Genomic DNA, 18,334 nt, shown 5'->3' with positions numbered 1-18,334 from the left:
CGGAGCTAGAACACACCCTTGTTTGATGCCTTGTTCGATTTGTATCCTTTTGGATACTGCTGTATTGTTTTCCTGTTTTACTCTGGCCCAAGTATCAGAATAAAGTAACTGGATGCTGCAAAATAATGCTTCAGGGATGTCCCAGGCTTTAAGCGTGGGCCAGAGCAGCTGGCGGTTGACATGATCAAAAGCCTTGCTATGATCTACAAAGAATATATGTCGTTACTACGCATTCCGTTGCAACGCATGCCTTTACCACGCATGCGTTACAACGGAATGTGTTTTCTACGCTTTTCCTTTATCTCGATTTTACCTTTACCCCGCTTTTTCTTTTTTTGGGGGGAGACCCCCCCCAAGCCCCTTTCTTCTTTTTTTTTGCCTTTTTCGCAGGTCTCTGCCGACACTGAAAACGGACTGACGCATTTTTTCGGATTAGGAAGACGTTGTTCCGTGATGACGTTGCTTGCGTGGTAAAGATGGTCGTTGAAGCATTACGCGTTGTGAAGACGTTTACGAGGTCAGTGTACCGTTGTAAACGTAATGCGTAGAAAATGCTTCGTGGTAAAGGCTGTTTCCCATCTACAAAGCCACAATAAAGTAACAACTTTTTCCTTATCTGCTTTGCCACCACCATCCTGATGGCCACGAGGTTGTCTGGGGGGCCAAACATGGGCCTAATACAGTTTGGGTTGAAAGAAATCGAGTTTTTCAAGCTTGCCCAGGCTTCTAGATCTTCCAGTAGTAGAGGTGAAATATTTGGCTTCAACATCCAATAGAGCAATGAGGCGAAAGCTGTCAGGGCTCGCCATGGATTCCTTTTTGTAGATGGGGTGCAGTGTCAATCCTTGCCAGGACAAGGGGATGTAATTAGTGGTGAGGCAGGTAATTAATAATTTTTCCATCAGCAGGGACAAGAATTCAGCGTCTTGCTGATCTGCCGGGGCAGGAATACCATTTGGACCAGGGGCACCATCATCTCGGCTTTTCTGGATAAAAGTTGCTATTCTTTTTGCCATGATGGTTAACGCATATTAATTGATCTGCGCTACTGTTGCTTTCAGGACCAGTTATTTTATGTTAATAAACCAAATAAAAGATCTACACTAATTTTAATCTCTACAAACTTCGGCTGACCTTGAACCTGCGTCCAAAAGGAATTCTTATGAATTCATCAGCTACAGATATCACCTTCACCTGTCAATCACTTCAATTCCACTGTTAGGTTCTCCTGTTCAAGGATGAGTTGCTATTGTTCCACATACTGAAGGGCTTCACATGTGTGTATTTTTCCTCTACCTCTTCATAGAAAGTCTCGCTCAGGGACGGTGTGAAAGAATTGGTCAAGGTTACTTATTGTCAGTTTCATTTATTTCATTGCTACTATTTTCATTGTGTTGCCTTTTTCTTCCCACTCCTGTCCAATTCAAATCCATTTAGGTTATGTTTTTGCCCGTACAGGGTAAGGTTTTCCACAGCGTATTGCCACTTCAGCCTTATGCATGAAGATTAGCCCTGACACCACACCCACAACCAGCTGGAATTCACATTATGATTGCTCGTTAGATTGAAACACCCTTAAAAAAACATTTGGTCAGCTGTATTCTGTTATCTCCTTTCATACTTCTTTGTCAGACTTACTAGGTCTCAGTGAATGTATATTTTTCTGACCTAAAGTGAACTGTAGTATGGAGAAAAAATATTTGACGTTCCTGTTTTTTCTCAGGTGCATGTAAATCAATATGTTGCTTCACTATAAACGTAATTTTTGTGGGAATGCATTCTAGCTCCACATTATCTTGCATAGAAAATGTATCTAAATATTGGTTGTGAAAAAAATAATTAATGTCTGCAGATGCTATCCAACCCCCATTAATTACCGTGTTTTACATTTAGTCACCCAACCAGTCACACCACACAGAAGCGTACACTTGGCCTCTGATGTGTCCCTAAGAACAATTTCCAGTCAGGGGTGTACTAATAAATGTACAATCTAGTAAATATTTGAGTATAGGTGCTTTCAGTCTGGTATGCTGAGGTGTCTGTCGGATTTCACCTAGGATTTTAACATGCACACAGACTAAAACACACACCCAGTCTCTCTCCTTTCTTGTTTTGAAATTCTTAAAAAATGTTGGCTATTTTACCAAATATTTTGTTTTAAGTACCGAGAACAATCCTCACTGCTCTCCCTTTCCACTGCCCCTTAAGCCCTCCTTATGCCCTGTTTCTCAGATAATGTATTTAACCATGATAGGCCAGCATGATTGCAGGGAAATATGAAGCCCACCCCTCCTTTCTACTGACCAAGCTCCGCCCCTGGCTCCAGTTGAGTTGAGTCTAATGCTCTGCCTCTAATGTGTTTCTCCTTCTCTTAGAGTACACCCAAATAAACACGGTAACCCTCCCTAGAGTTACCAATATTACTGCTATGGTAACTCTGGAGGAACGAGGTTCAAGGGCCCAATAATATGGTATTCGATATGAGACCCATACAAGACAAAACGGTTCTACTTCATATTAAAACCATACATGACTTCGGCCTAAAATCATTGCACTCAGAGGTGTCTTGCTATAGTCCATAGGGAGAGAAACACATAGCAGACACTTATACTTATTTGCCTTTAGGAATGTAAGCAAACCATGGCTATTGCATAATGATGGTAGTAACTTGCCAGGAAGGTCAGTACTCTACCGGGCACTACGTTTGGCTATGGTTATATCTTAGAGATGAGTGGGAGCATTCTGGAAACATTTTCAGTCTAATATATCAGCAGTAAGCACTGCTGTGATGTTATAAGCCCAGGAAATTGTCAATTTACATTTACCATACACTCTCCATTACTAATTCTTAAATTCCCCGTGGGATTGCATAACTATAAGCCAAAGATGGGTTCAAGGTGCACGTGAGTAGCTCCTATATTAAAGACTAGCCATTGAATGGTTCTTAATTGTTTGTTTTCCACCGGTTTTCTTAGGATTTAGGAGGGACTGAGGGTCCCACATAATGGTCTTCGGGCAGACCTACACTAATGGCGAAGGATAGCTCTAAACAGGGGTCAGTACAATTTAAGAGAGAAAGGCTACTGTGAGTAATTCTTCTTGTAGGAACCACTATGTTCAAATATTGTTGCCAAGGATAATAATATATACTGTGGCCACTTAAACTCAAGATCTGAAGTTAAGCTTCTGTTAAGCTTCTGCCTAAGACATAGAGTAGAGTAGCTTGGAAAGTGTTACTGCTCAAGTATTACAAAATGCAATTCACAAACCTATGGCTGGAGGCCTCCGCCTTGGTCTATCCCATGTTTTCTGTGAGGAGAGTTCTGCCATGGTGGCATAGAACTCCACACACATAAGTATAGTAAGACCCAGCTGTGAAAGAGAAAGACCACTGCAGATCCCAAAATATACTCTTAATGTTACTACAGCCCTAAAAGTGTTAAAACAGGCTTAAAGCACAGCAGCCCAGTCTTGGAGAAAGTCAAGCACCGCACATGGCCACACATTAGTTCGTCAGGAATTAAGCTAACATCCTATGGGAACTCATGCTATTTTCAACATTTAAATTTACAATATTCATTCTCTCTCTCTCTCTCTCTCTCTCAAAACAAAGGTTAGAGTGGCATTATAGTTAAAAAAAAAAAAAACACTGAAATTCACCAGGTATAGTTTACTGAGTTTACTATGACGTGCAACTTCATGCACTGCTTATAATCTCACATATTGCATTTCTCACAACATGTTGAATGACATAATTGGTGGCATCACTGATGACATCTCAAATGACATCATTGATGACTTCACTGATAATATCTTCAAGTCATTGTCATAACATCGTACATGGGGATGTGGCATGCCAAGATAGCTGACAGTATGCTTTCCTCAGATGGACTGGATTCCCTAACAACATTCTGCAAAATATTGCATTGAAATCACCATATAAGCAAATTAAATATTGGCACTAAAGAAACAGTACTAAATCCAGCCAACACTAGGATCAAATGCTGTTTTTGCAACCTGTAAAATCTGAGGGCATTGATGTAGTGTCCCATGTGCACGGAGCGGCCTAGCAGACCGTGTAAGCCGTGGGGCTGAATGATCCTGTGCTGGGACTGTGACAGGCCCTGAAGTGGCAGTGTTTCCTTGCGGTTGGGGATTGAGAAACACTGTGGTGAGCATGCCTATTCCAGGTAGAGCGGGGTCATGTTGCAGGCTGTGATTGAGGTTTGGCTGCCAGCTGGGGCCTCTGGCAACCCTGACAGTATGTGAGTGCTGCTGATTGGTGTTCTTGGCTGCAGGTTTCTGGCCCTGGCCAATGGGAAAGACACTCCTCATAACACTGGTGGATGATGAGTCATAATTGAATGAACACTGGTGGATGATGAGTCATAATTACTGATTACACATTGTGGCGCTTCGGGCTTCCAGCTCAGTAAAACTAAATACTTTAAAAACTGTATTAAAATACCATAAAGAGAGACTGAGAAACAGCAGCATAGCTCATTAAATATTGAAATTAGGTGTGAGAGCTTTCCCCGGTGGGCAGGTCAACCCTAAACAGTGTGCAACTGCTTTGTGTGCAGTAGAGTGGAGAGGCTCGGTTCACAGCAGTGGTCATACACACACACACACACACACACACACACACACACACAGGTAATACTGAGATGGGTAGGGGTGGGTTGATTGGTGTTTTCCGACTTGCTCACACAGTTGTTAAAATTTTACAAATGCTATGATTTGAATTGTATGTGACCTTTGAAAATTGCTGCTATTTGAATCTAACTTCCACTAAAATATTTTTACTCATGTGTATTTAACTGCTCGCTCCATTTTTAATCTGCACTTTAATTTATTGCACAGTAAAAGCTTCTTTTAATCGTGCCACAATTTTAAATAAGTACCTCAGTGTGAAGGGATTTGAGGCACGCATAGGGCGGGGAACGTGGTAGTAACTGAGAAGTGACTATGGAAAGAGGGGAGGCAGCGGGACACGAAGCAGCGCCATTTTGGGGCACGAGACACTCAGGTGCTCTAAAGCAACCCGAAGGAGGAGTCGTCCACTCAAATATCTTTATGGACGCAGCAGACGTGCTGCGGGTGCGCCCAAGGCGAACCATTCTGCACCCTTCCACGTCCCGATCGTGGCCAATGCCATTCATTATGCTGTGTTAGTAACAGATGGCTACCCAAGACACATTTACACAGCGTATGAACTGAGAGATATGGGGGGAGGGAGCAAAAAAATGTGCAGCCCTTTCCTTTTAGACTGTGTAGGTCCTATTTCTTATCTTCAATGTAAACATAGGCAAGATCCCCTGAACTTGAACTCCAAGAGCATGACAGGTCCAACCAAGAACCAGATGAAATTCAAGTCTGCCTTGATTAACACACGCTCCCTGCATAAACATGCCGTGTACATATCCAACATGCTACAGGAGAGCAAACTGGGTGCTCTTTTTATGACTGAAACATGGATAAGCGAAGAACAATGTGCCATTCTCGATAGCTATACCTGTGTTTCTGTAGACCTGGTGGGAAAAAAAGGGGGGGTCCCATCATATATAAGAAGGCCTGCAGTTGTAAGACGTTTAAGCTAGAGGAGATGAAGGAAGACAAATTCCTCGGTTTTAGCATCTCTCCCGGAGAGGAACACTCTTCTTCAGGTGTTTTGGTCTACCGACCCCACCCTAACCCCCCCTAGGATATGCAGGTGATTTAATAGCATCCAGGACCATGCCTTAGCCCCAAAATGTATTAGCAATGCAAATGTTACTATGTTTTAATATATACCTGGATAGGGCAGATGACCTGCTAGCCATCCTTTTTGGAAACATGCACCTCACTTAACTTTTTAGTCCAGTTTCTCAGGCCTTTTGCATGCCCCAAGGAGATTAGACCAGCCCAACAGAAACATAGAATAGATGTTGGAACAAGTTCTGGACCTTAGGTGAATTCCAAACCAGTAATCTCTGACTTGGTCATAGAGGGCGATATTGAGGCCTGGCTTACAAAGGCCATGGCCACCATGATGGCCACTAGGAAAGGAGTCTATGACGGCAGAAGGGAGGAATGGGGCATTGATGTTGACAATAAGGTGAGGGTAAGTGAAAGATGTAGGGAATGCCTAATGGAGGGAAACACACAGACACATGTAATATCAAAAATGGAAATTATCGAGTATTTAACAGAAATAAATTTGTCAAAGTTTTATCTTGCAATACAACATGTGGTTTACAGCCCTTGGTGACCTGGGGGGACCACCTAAATTACCAACACTGCACACACTACTGTCCTGTGGTGGCACACAATGCTCTATCCCCGTTCTGTACATTGCATTAAGCACAGGGCACACAAGTGCGACCACTAAACCCTGGGTCAGACGGACTGATGACTTACCGCAACTGCTGACAAATGCACAATGGTCCTGTAGCTCTTCAACAGGTTAGGGAAGTATCCCGTAATTAACAATTTCGTTTCAGTCAATTTAATTACATACATCAGGCATACCTTACACCGCAAAGCATACAGCGCATGTTTCTCACAATGCCCTCTGAATGCCCCTGATGCAAGACAACTGCAGCTGGCTTCTACCACATGGTTTGGGAGTGCGCGTTGATACAGAGAGCCTGGATGGAGTTTACTGGTTTAGTGTCCACAGATGGCAATCACCTGCTCCCACCCCCCCCCTCACCCAAGACAAGTCTACTCGGGGTCAGATCCAAAGCCTAAGGGGAGAAACATTTACATAGGGTCCTTAACCCCTTCGCCGCGGCGCTGGGGGGGTTTGGGGGCAGTTGCAGTGGCGCTGTGCTCGTGACGGAACCACTCCGTCACGAGTCACGGGTGAGCTGTGCTCATGACGGAGTGGTTCCGTCACGTCTCCGCCCACTGCGCTAATCGCCCGCACAGGCGGGGAATCAGCGCCGCGTGGGCGGAGCGGCCGCCAACGGCCGCAGCATGACGGAACCACTCCGTCATGAGCACACGGCACCCGTGGCTCATGACCGAATGGTTCCGTCATGAGCACGGAAAGGGTAAACCGCGCCTTTGTCTTATTGAAACAACATCACAATGTCCTGGAAGGCAACAGTAGCTCTGAATGTTCGATGCTGGCTGCCTTCTCTGCTAGAGGGGGCAACGCAGCAGGAGGAGGGTATTGGGAGATAAATATTAGAACTGTGGAGGCAAAAATCAGTACCAGTCTGCTCTGAGCACCCTGTGGGTCAAGTCAGGAATACCTATGTCACAACTGATCTGGCATAGTGCTGCAGACTGTAAAACCTGCGTGCCGTTCTACCCCTTACAAAAATAGAAAAACAATTTGAATACCAGTGCTGACAATCCTTGGATACATTCCCTTATTTCATGAGCGCGCAATTTAATTACAATTTATTTTTTTCATAATCTGAAATATTTTCAAATCATTTTTGTGCATAACAACTCATATACAGTTGGCTGACATCCATAAAAAAAGATACGAACAAACTTAATTCAAATCAATAACCCACAAAACGTTACACATAAATCACGATTTAGACAAGTGAAAGAACATCAACAACTTGTCAACACCTATGTGTAAACACATAAAAATGCTTGAATCCCAGTTCTGAATTGCATAGCCCCCTTAGGGGACACAGTAATTACATCATTCTTAGCTCCATAATTTGGGCAAAACGAGAAACGTAACAAGAACAACTTCGAGTCAATGACTGGTAGCAGAGATATAAACTTCACTCTCTTTACATATAATCATGTTCCCTGTACGCCAATGATGTCTTAACATGCTCTCTGCAATACAACACTGCTTTATATAGGGGTTCTCCTGAAGACACAGAACTAGATACTAAAAAAAGAAGAAAGTACTACGTTTTAATGATATGTAATCTATATGTGTGGAGTCTACAAAAATGTCTGCTGGCTTCACTGTTTATTGCTACCACAGACCCAGTCACGTGGTCACCCCACTCTTCTTTCTGTGTGTTTATACCATTGGTTTCTACAAAACAAATAAAAAAATACGGCGGTCTTATTAACTGACTGTGTTGGAACATCTTAAATAATGAAAATGTATTGGGATGAATTCCATGCATTCACTTAAATGTGGTAATGTCCAGTCGACTCGGCAGTGCTACCCTACATCCTTCAGGAAGAGTCGATATAGTAAAACGTACTATTTCCACTCCACTCAGTACTACAGTAGGGAAAGTGTTGGATAGCGGAGGGATAAATATTACTATTCCCCCTCCAATGAGTGCAACAGTAGGGAAAGTGTTGGAGTGCGAAGGGTTAAAATTTACTATACCCATTCCAGTCAGTACAACAGTGGTGAAAATGTTGGATTGTGGAGTGGTTAAATTTACCATTACCACTCCAGTCAATGCAACAGTAGGGAAAGTGTTGGATGTTGGAGGGGGAAAATTTACAATTCGAACTCCAGTCAGTGCAACAGTAGGGCAAATGTTGGACTGCGGAGGGGTAAAAAGGTACAATTCCCACTCCATTCAATATAGCAGTAGGGAAAGTGTTGGATTGTAGAGTGATAAAATGTACTATTCCCACTCCAGTCAGTACAATAGTAGGGAAAGTTGATGGATTGTGGAGAGGTAAAATTTACTATTCCCACTCCACTCAGTGCAACAGTAGGGAAGGGTTGGATTGCGGGGGGAAGGGGGTAAACTTTACTACTTTCACTCCAGTTAATGTAATAGTAGGGAAAATGTTGGATTGTGGAGGGGTAAAATTCACTACTGCCACTGTACTCTATGTGGCTTTAGAAACAGACTATTTCACTTCAAGTAAAATAAACAATTTAAAAACTATAGTAAATAACAAAAAATACAAATATTTAAATACCCAAAATATATTTTTTAAATTAACAAATTACGTATTTATTACAATGTTTAATATATAATATAAAAATAATACAAGTATTATTTTTATCAAAATACCAAAATCTGTTGTCAAAATAATAATGACCAATTAATACAATATTATTTACCATTAAAAATCATAACACAATTTTACGTGTCCAATAATAAATTAAAATAAAAAAAAAATACTTACATAACTTTCTACCCTATACCTTTACAGGCTACACACCACACATCTAAAATTGACATTTAACTTTTTAATATTTACAAATTTTACATACTTAAATATCTCTTAAATATTAATACTAATTACCTACTAATAAAACAATTACATTAAATTACCTTTCCACCCTTTATCTGTACAAAACAAACAACCCACAACTAAAATATACATTTAAAAAAAACAAATTACCATTTACATAATTAATAAACAATCAAACAATTAATTTGATTAATTAACATATAATAAAGTAATTATATTTGATTAACTCCCCAACCTTTACCCCTACAAACAAAACTCACAATATTTTAATTACATAGTTACATAATTATCATTTAAACAATTATTAAACACTAGCAATATTCATTCATTATTGTAATTTCCTACGAAATATATATTACACAATTTACATAATTAATTATCAATTAAATAATTATTTCTAATAATAAATCATTTTTAAATTAGTATAATCAATCTACTTCGCACCCTATACTCATACAAAACTCACAACCTGCACATCAAATATAACTTAAGATATAGTATTTATATAATTGACATAAATAATTATCAATTACATATTTTTAAATAATTACAAAATATAAATTAATAAATTATAATTAATTAACTTCCCAACCTATACCCCTACAAAACAAAGAACCCAGGCATCAAACTTCAAACAAAACATTATTAGACCATTTACATAAATGATTATCATTTAAATAATTAATAATAGTTCAAAATTATTTATAAATTAATTATAATTAATTTACTTCCCACTCTATACCACTAAGAAACCGACAACCCACACCTTAAAACCTAAAAACAAAAAATATTAATTATAAAAGTAGCATAAATAATGATCACTTTAAAAATTTATATTAATTAAATAATATCTATTAATTAATTATAATTAATTTACTTCCAACCCTCACAAAACCCACAACCGGCACCTAAAACGTAACAAAAAAATATATAAATTATTTAATTAACATAAATAATTAACAATGAAATAATTAATACTAATTTAAAATGTTATTAATTATTTATAATGGATTTACTTACCACCCTTTCCCCTATAAACCCCACAACCCTCTAATGTACTAGAAATAATCCAAAACTATTATATTAAGTTTAAAAACGACTATTAATTTACAAACCATATTAAAAAATAACAATAGTTAAACAAACTTTTTAAAGCATATGCAATTAACATAAAAATAAAATATACACAAATAATACAAAAATCGATATTATTAACAACATTTTTAACTTCGATATTACTTACCTTAGAATCGATATTCCTGTCCATGATATTCTTGCTCCTGATATTTCTGTGTCACAATATTTCCAACTCGATATTTGTGTCAGCCGATATTATTGAATCAAAGGCCCGAGAAGCTCATACAGACCTGGAGGCTTTTCCCCCTAAATCTTAGTGATAACTGGTGCAAAAGTGGAAGTCCGAAGTCTTTAACTACTTTCTGTATTCTACTAAATGCATATGAATGGTGGAGCCCCTGAGTTTTTTATATAAATTGTAGCTACGCTTATTAGGAAATGCTTCTAGAATATTTATGCCTTTTTGGGGCTTTATTTGCATATAGTGAAGGTTTTCTAATTCTTTCTACTTACTTTCTTTGTCCTCTGATTATTCTGATAATTTGTTTCTTGCCTGATCGATCGCTCTGTAATTCTTTAGTGGTATCACTTTTCTGCTTACGGGTATTCTTATCAGGGCTGGACAGGCCTTTTATTCCAGCGGGCATTTCCCCATTGGGCTGGAGCCCTTTGAGGCCAGCTACGAAAGACAAGGGCTGCTGCTGGTGCCTCTACTAATTTCCCCAGATCCCAGAGGTTAACTGCAGAAGGCACAAGAGAGAGAAAGAAAGAAAGAGATGGAGGGATGGAGAGTGACGATACAAAGAAAGCGATTAGAGAGGGAGAAGAGACAGAGGATAAAAAGAAAGAGTGAAAGAATGGATGGATGGATGGAAAGAGAGCAATATCGCAAGAAGACAAAGGAAGCGGGTGGCTTTTTTCATTTTTGCCGGGGCTGCTTTTGGCTCCTCAGTCAGACCCTGATTTTTACATGTTTTTCTCAACAGGATTTAGGGGTCGATTCGGATCCGGGACGGACAGCTCTCCGATAGCTATTCATAGCCTTACCGTGCGACCAACACGTACCCGTAGCCGGTCCGTCCTGTAAATGAAGTACGATGCGCATAACTGCCAAAAACACGACCGACATGTAGGCTGTGATTCAAGCTCCATTCTCCGTCTGAGCCGTAACTCCTAACGCTGAACCGAGTCGCCCAGAAGCAGTATCCACAGCAGTTTCCGCCCTGACAAGTACCATGCGTACTTCCTACGCGCCAGACGGGTCGCCACGTACGGCACGTCACAGCATCCGGAAAACAAGCATATCAGCTACGATTCGCTCCACAACTCAATCCACGGCTACGAGACGGACCAGCGTGCAGTGGGTACAAGATGGAGCAACAAGCAGCGTGTACGAGACGAACACATCATGAATCCCATCACGCAGGTCATACCAGTACTTTACATCTATGACCGGATCAGGAACCAATCCCGACGGCGCAGACGGTAAGTCAGACACCTACCAAACAAACAAACGACACATTCCCGCAAAATGGTACACACACACAGGGGATCCACATCCTAGCCACTAACAACAGGCCACCATAGGGGTAGCATGGCCATCACCACTACCACCCCCACTCATAGGGCTTATGTTGCCCATCACCCCTGCCACCCCCACTCATAGGGCTTTTGTTGCCCATCACCCCTGCCAACCCCACCCATAGGGGACCTGTTGCCCATCACCCCTGCCACCCCCACTCATAGGGCTTATGTTGCCCATCACCACTACCACCCCCGCTTATAGGGCCTATATTGCCCATCACCCCTGCCACCCCCACCCATATGGGACCTGTTGCCCATCACCCCTGCCACCCCCACTTATAGGGCTTATGTTGCCCATCACCCCTGCTACCCACACTCATAGGGAATATGTTGCCTATCACCCCTGCCACCCCCATTCATAGGGCTAATGTTGCCCATCACCCCTGCCACCCACGCTCATAGGGAATATGTTGCCCAGCACCACTGCCACCCCCACCCATAGGGACTATGTTGCCCATCACTCCTGCCACCCCTACTCATAGGGAATATTTTGCCCAGCACTCTTGCCACCCCCACCCATAGGGACTATTTTGCCCATCACTCCTGCCACCCCCACTCATAGGGGACCTGTTGCCTAGCACTACAGCCACCCCCACCCATAGGGGACCTGTTACCCAGCACTCCTGCCACCCCCACACATAGGGGACCTGTTGCCCATCACCCCTGCCACCCCCATTCATAGGGCATATCTTGTCCATCACCCCTGCCACCCCCACTCATAAGGCTTATGTTGCCCATCACCTCTGCTACCCCCGCCCATAGGGACTATGTTGCTAATCACTCCTGCCACCCCACCCATAGGGGACCTGTTGCCCAGCACTACTGCCACCCCCACCAATAGGGGACCTGTTGCCCATCACCCCTGTCACCCCCACTCATAGGGCTTATGTTGCCCATCACCCCTGCCACCCACACTCATAGGGAATATGTTGCCCATCACCCCTGCCACCCCCACTCATAGGTTTTATGTTGCCCATCACCCCTGCCACTCACACTCATAGGAAATATGTTGCCCAGCACCACTGCCACCCCCACCCACAGGGACTATGTTGCCCATCACCCCTGCCACCCCCACTCATAGGGAATATGTTGCCCAGCACTCCTGCCACCCCCACCCATAGGGACTATGTTGCCCATCACTCCTGCCACCCCCACCTATAGGGGACCTGTTGCCCGGCACTACTGCCACCCCCACCCATAGGGGACCTGTTACCCAGCACTCCTGCCACCCCCACACATAGGGGACCTGTTGCCCATCACCCCTGCCACCCCCACTCATAGGGCATATGTTGCCCATCACCCCTGCCACCCCCACTCATAGGTTTTATGTTGCCCATCACCCCTGCCACCCTCACCCATAGGGACTATGTTGCCCATCACTCCTGCCACCCCCACCCTTAGGGGACCTGTTGCCCAGCACTACTGCCACACCCCACCCATAGGGAACCTGTTGCCCAGCACTACTGCCACCCCCACCCATAGGGGACCTGTTGCCCATCACCACTGCCACCTCCACTCATAGGGCTTATGTTGCCCATCACCCCTGCCACCCCCACTCATAGGGAATATGTTGCCCAGCACTACTGCCACCCCCACCCATAGGGGACCTGTTGCTCAGCACTCCTGCACCCCCACCCATAGGGGACCTGTTGCCCAGCCCTACTGCCACCCCCACCCATAGGGGACCTGTTGCCCATCACCCCTGCCATCCCCACTCATAGGGCATATATTGCCCATCACCCCTGCCACCCCCACTCATAGGATGATTGATGCTCCACACATCCATCATACTCCAACATTAGGTATGTCAGCAAAATACATCCCCCTAACATCATGACAACAGTTTGTAGTCTGTTACAAATGCCCACAACAGTGATTATGACTTCGAACATACAATGTAACTAACAGCACAAGTGTGACCAACAAATGAGTGTGCCCTACACAAGGCAAGCATCACTATAGCACTGTGTCAATGTAAAACTAACACCCACTCACTGTGTAGAACAAAAGTTAAGTGTGGGCTTCCAAGCTGCAGCAAATGTCGAGCATTGTGGTGATGGGGTCTAAACCCCCCCTCATTACAGTGACCAAAAAGTAAGTGTCATCATGGTCAAAGCTGCAAATGCCAAACAGCATGTATGATTCCCGGTCCCAACAAATCAATCACTTCTGGGGCAAAGTAGTGGTTGTGTCCCATACCCACAGAGATGTGGTGAGGCTAATAGTGCTGTGAAAACCTAACATACTCTTGGCCATGTGCAGACAAGCGCCACCCATGGGGGCTGACAATGCATACAGTGTACAATGACATAAGAGCAGAAGTGACCATCACAAAGCATAAACACATCTCGAAAATAGACACACTAATCAAAACAACCTGTGTAGACTGTAGGTGTCAGGTCACAAACTAACATCCCATGCCAGCAATGGCACCTAACAGCCAGGAAGAATGTGCACAATGATGTGATATGACTCACAGGGACAGCAGGGCAAATCACAGAAACAGCATCCAAACAATGGCCAACAACAGCAATACCAATGCACTGATGCATATGCACAAACACAAACAGGCAACCTCACACTGCACATCTGACACGACATGTGTGTGGGTGTGTGTCTCAGTATCCCCAGGCAACTACACAACACATGAGGGGGGCTGAATCACAGTGACACAGTTGTGGACACAGCGCCATATAAAAGTAAACCATCATTGGGACACACTTAGTGGGCAATCAGGCATTGTGAGATGAGAGGATGAGAGGGAGCACAACAGACAAATGTGACACAAGATGGAATGAACACCAACTAACACAGCAAGAGACTGACACACAACAGCACTACCCCCAGGGACCAGACATTGGGTTACACAAGCATGCATGACACCTCCACTGTGATGACAAAGGTAGATGTCGTACAAACTGGGAAACCCAGACATGTGTCCTGTTCCACAAATGTACATCACACATACACAAACACAAATCACTCAGCATGGCCCGTCATCCATTGACAAACGGGAGTTAGGGGCCAATCCATGCAAACATTTACATCAGTCCACCCTCAACACCACACACCCTGAACTGCAACAATGTGCATCTGTGAAGCACACATGGACAGGTGACATTGCACATGCACCCATGACAAACACAGGAATGTTGGGAGGAAATAAGGTGCACAGACTCATCACACAAGGACAGTTTACAACCCTGGTGAATGACAGACATACTGCACAGTATGCAGTACATGGCCATTAAGTCAAAGCTCACTTAACCCTCCGAATACCTGCCACAGTCCCAGGGCAATGCAGAAGCCAAGGGGAACCACAAGGCACACATGCTGACACCTGCAAACATTGCAGCCTAGAATCCGACAAGTGGGAGCAGTCACACACACATACACATATCTCAATCACTGAAAGGTACCACCTAGGGACAACTACATGATATTGTGAACAAACAAGTGCCTTTGAGACCCCTGACTGTGTCCCATCTGCGTCTGACAACATCATCACCACTCAGAACTGACAAATCCCAATGATGAAACACCAATTAACAGTAGTGTGTCATGCACCCACACATCTGGTAGCCCATGGCAAAGTTGTGGGATGAACACAGTACCACTTAGCAAGCATCAACAACAGGAACATATCAAGGGAACACTGCCTGTGTATGAAAAGGGATGTGGACACACACACACATGCTCATACAACACACACCATGGGCCCCAGGCTATGTCACGGGACAACACACTTACTTGAGGGGACCCAACTCCTGTGGAAGCCCAGCTGTGCCAAACATAGTCACAGCACGTCTCAGTCATGTCAGCAGAACACTTGGTCAGTCAGCCATCAGTTACCACACAATGAAGGCTCTGGTCACAACAGCCCGGGTACTTGAGTCTCCCCTAAGTCATCTGCACATACTCAACACATATGTACATCAAGTTGCACAGAGGACCCAGTTGTTCCTATACCAATGATGCCCACACCTGTAGGACCAGTGGTGATGCGCACAAAGTCTGTGAAATAGACAAATTGGACAATGGGAAGCACATCATATGTGTATGGGTGCAAGCCAGAGATGTGACCATGCAAATAAAATGTTCACAGAGATTTCCACAAATTGTTGATCATGACACACCCAGGTAGCTGCAAAGGATGACATGGATACCAACCAGAATAGGATACATATCTCATGGACCACATGGAGTACCTCACATCAACACCTCAGTATTCAAAATTGGAAACCAAGCATTACAGGTGCAAGGGCATGTTAAACATCATCAACCTAATGTACAGATAAATCAAGTTCACAGGGATAAAGAAAAAGCTTTATTCAGCATATTAAAAGTTAAACGTCTGTTCAAACAAAAGGCCAATGGCCAGTCCATTATCAAATGCCAAGGAGTGAACTAGAGTGACAACTGTCACATGTTGCTTGCCTGCACTGCTAAGGACAGGGGACATCCCCTCGGAGGGGCATACATGGGGGCAGGCCAGGCACCGCAGGGACAGGATCAGGGCGCAGCAGAAGGAGGCAGTGAAGAGGTGGTGGATGCAGGAGAGACACTTGCAACTGCAGTGGAGCTAACTAAAGTGGTGGGTGCAGTCACAACTGTGGAGCACAAATCAGATGGGGTGGGTGCCGGCACAACTTCAGTGGGCAGGTCAGATGGAGTGGATTGGGTCCCCACTGCAGTGCCTAAATCCATGTGAGCGGAATGGGGTGCAGGTGAGGTCGGCAGGACAGAGGTGGGGACACGGTCCCCACATCAGTGGCACTAACCGTCTGACCAGGTGTGGAGGAGCAAGTGGTGGTGGGGAGGGCCTCAGCATTTTGGGGATGGTGTATCTGTGGGTGGGGGAACCCAGGGCAGGGAGTGGCGGGGGAACCTCTGGAGTGGTGGCCTGGGGGATGGAGGATGGAGACTTCGCCTTGGAGCTGCATGGCAGCAGTGGGGTCTTGCTCTTCCGGCTCCAGGGTGACTTGCGGGTGGGGGTCTCAGTCTGACTGCGCCTGGGGGAAGGTGTCTGGGTGTGAGGGGCACTCCCCTCTGTGTGTGGGGACTTTCTCTTCCCCTTGTAATCTGGATCTGCCGGGTCGGTGGGGAAGAGGCCAAGGTCACAGAGGAAGAGCTTCTGTGGAGATGGGGTTGCAGGTGAGGCAAGGGAAGGGGCTGGGAGGGAGAGGTTTCGGAGGACTGCGGAGTGGTTGTGGATGACTGTGTGTGTGTCTGCAAACCATCCCCTGTGAGTGTGGTATCAGTCCCCTGCGCTTGCTTGTGTGCACGTCTAGACATTGGTTTGGGTTTTTGTGTGCTGCCCATGTCTGTGGCTTTGGGAGAATGTGCAGGTGTGTGTGTGCTTGGGACAGGTAGGCTGCTAGGAATCGTGGGTGATGCAGGGGTAGGAGGGGTACGGGACTGTTAGAGGAGGGACACTGCTGCCATTAGGGAGGAGGTCTTGGACTGATTGGTCCGCTGTAGGGCAGACATGCCCGAGGAAATGCCCTCCATGAACGACACCAGTTGTGTCAACAAACTTGTGTGTGCATGGAGGACCTTCAGCATCGACATCTGCCCTACATGGATCTGTCTAAGTAAGTCCACAGACTCCTCACTCAGGGCAGCAGGGGACACAGGGGCAGGGGGTGCGGTGCCTGACACAAAGGAGACATGCTCCCGAACACAGGAGCCTCCAGGGACCTCTGGGATGGGAGCAGATGGGAGGGTGGTGAGGGTGGTGGTGGGGCGGTGGCAGGGACAGCCTCACTAGCTATGGTTTGGTGGCTGCTGACACCTGCCTCCACAAGGGAGTCATCCTCAGAGCTGCTGTGGCCCTCAGCTGGGGTGGATGGTGCTGACGACTCCTCTTTGTGGCTCCACTCACCCTCCGTGACACTGGGTCCCCCGACTCCTCTCCTTCTGTCCCTGTCAGGCTCTGTGGCTCCTCCTGGTCCGTGGAGCTGTCTCCTCCTGTGGCCGTGGATGTATCTGGATAGGAATAGGAAGTAAGAGAACAACATCAGTCACCTGCACTGACTGCACACACCACAGTGAGTACATCACATCACAGGGCAAGCCCTGGCATCATCAGCTGAACACAGCTCAAAGTGCCAACACTGTTTAGAATAAGCCAATTGTCATTCTCAACATCAACCATGGCACACATATCCCTCCTTGACTTGCACACATATGTCTGTTGCATGTTGGATGCTAATTTCCAATGGCCCGACATGCACCACCCACACATTAGTTGGACATGCAAGTGAACATGTAGGAGTATGTCACTATACACACAGCATATCTCTTGCTACTGAATCAGTACAGGTGTCCGGATGAAGGGATGGGCAGAGACTCATTTCACATGCTTGTGATGCATGCCAGCAACACACACTATGATGTTCTCATGTCCTGATGGGCAATGCCACAATGGGGTGCATGGTGCACACTTGAACACAATGCAGGATCACTCATAGCAAGTTAAATGCCATGGCACTGGCATGCCCTGAAAATCAATCAACACTGTCTCCTGTCACAGGGT

The sequence above is a fragment of the Triturus cristatus genome, chromosome 11, assembly GCF_964204655.1.
Source record: "Triturus cristatus chromosome 11, aTriCri1.1, whole genome shotgun sequence".
NCBI lineage: Eukaryota > Metazoa > Chordata > Amphibia > Caudata > Salamandridae > Triturus > Triturus cristatus.
The sequence above is the reverse complement of the archived record's forward strand: the minus strand, read 5'-3'. Positions refer to the sequence as shown.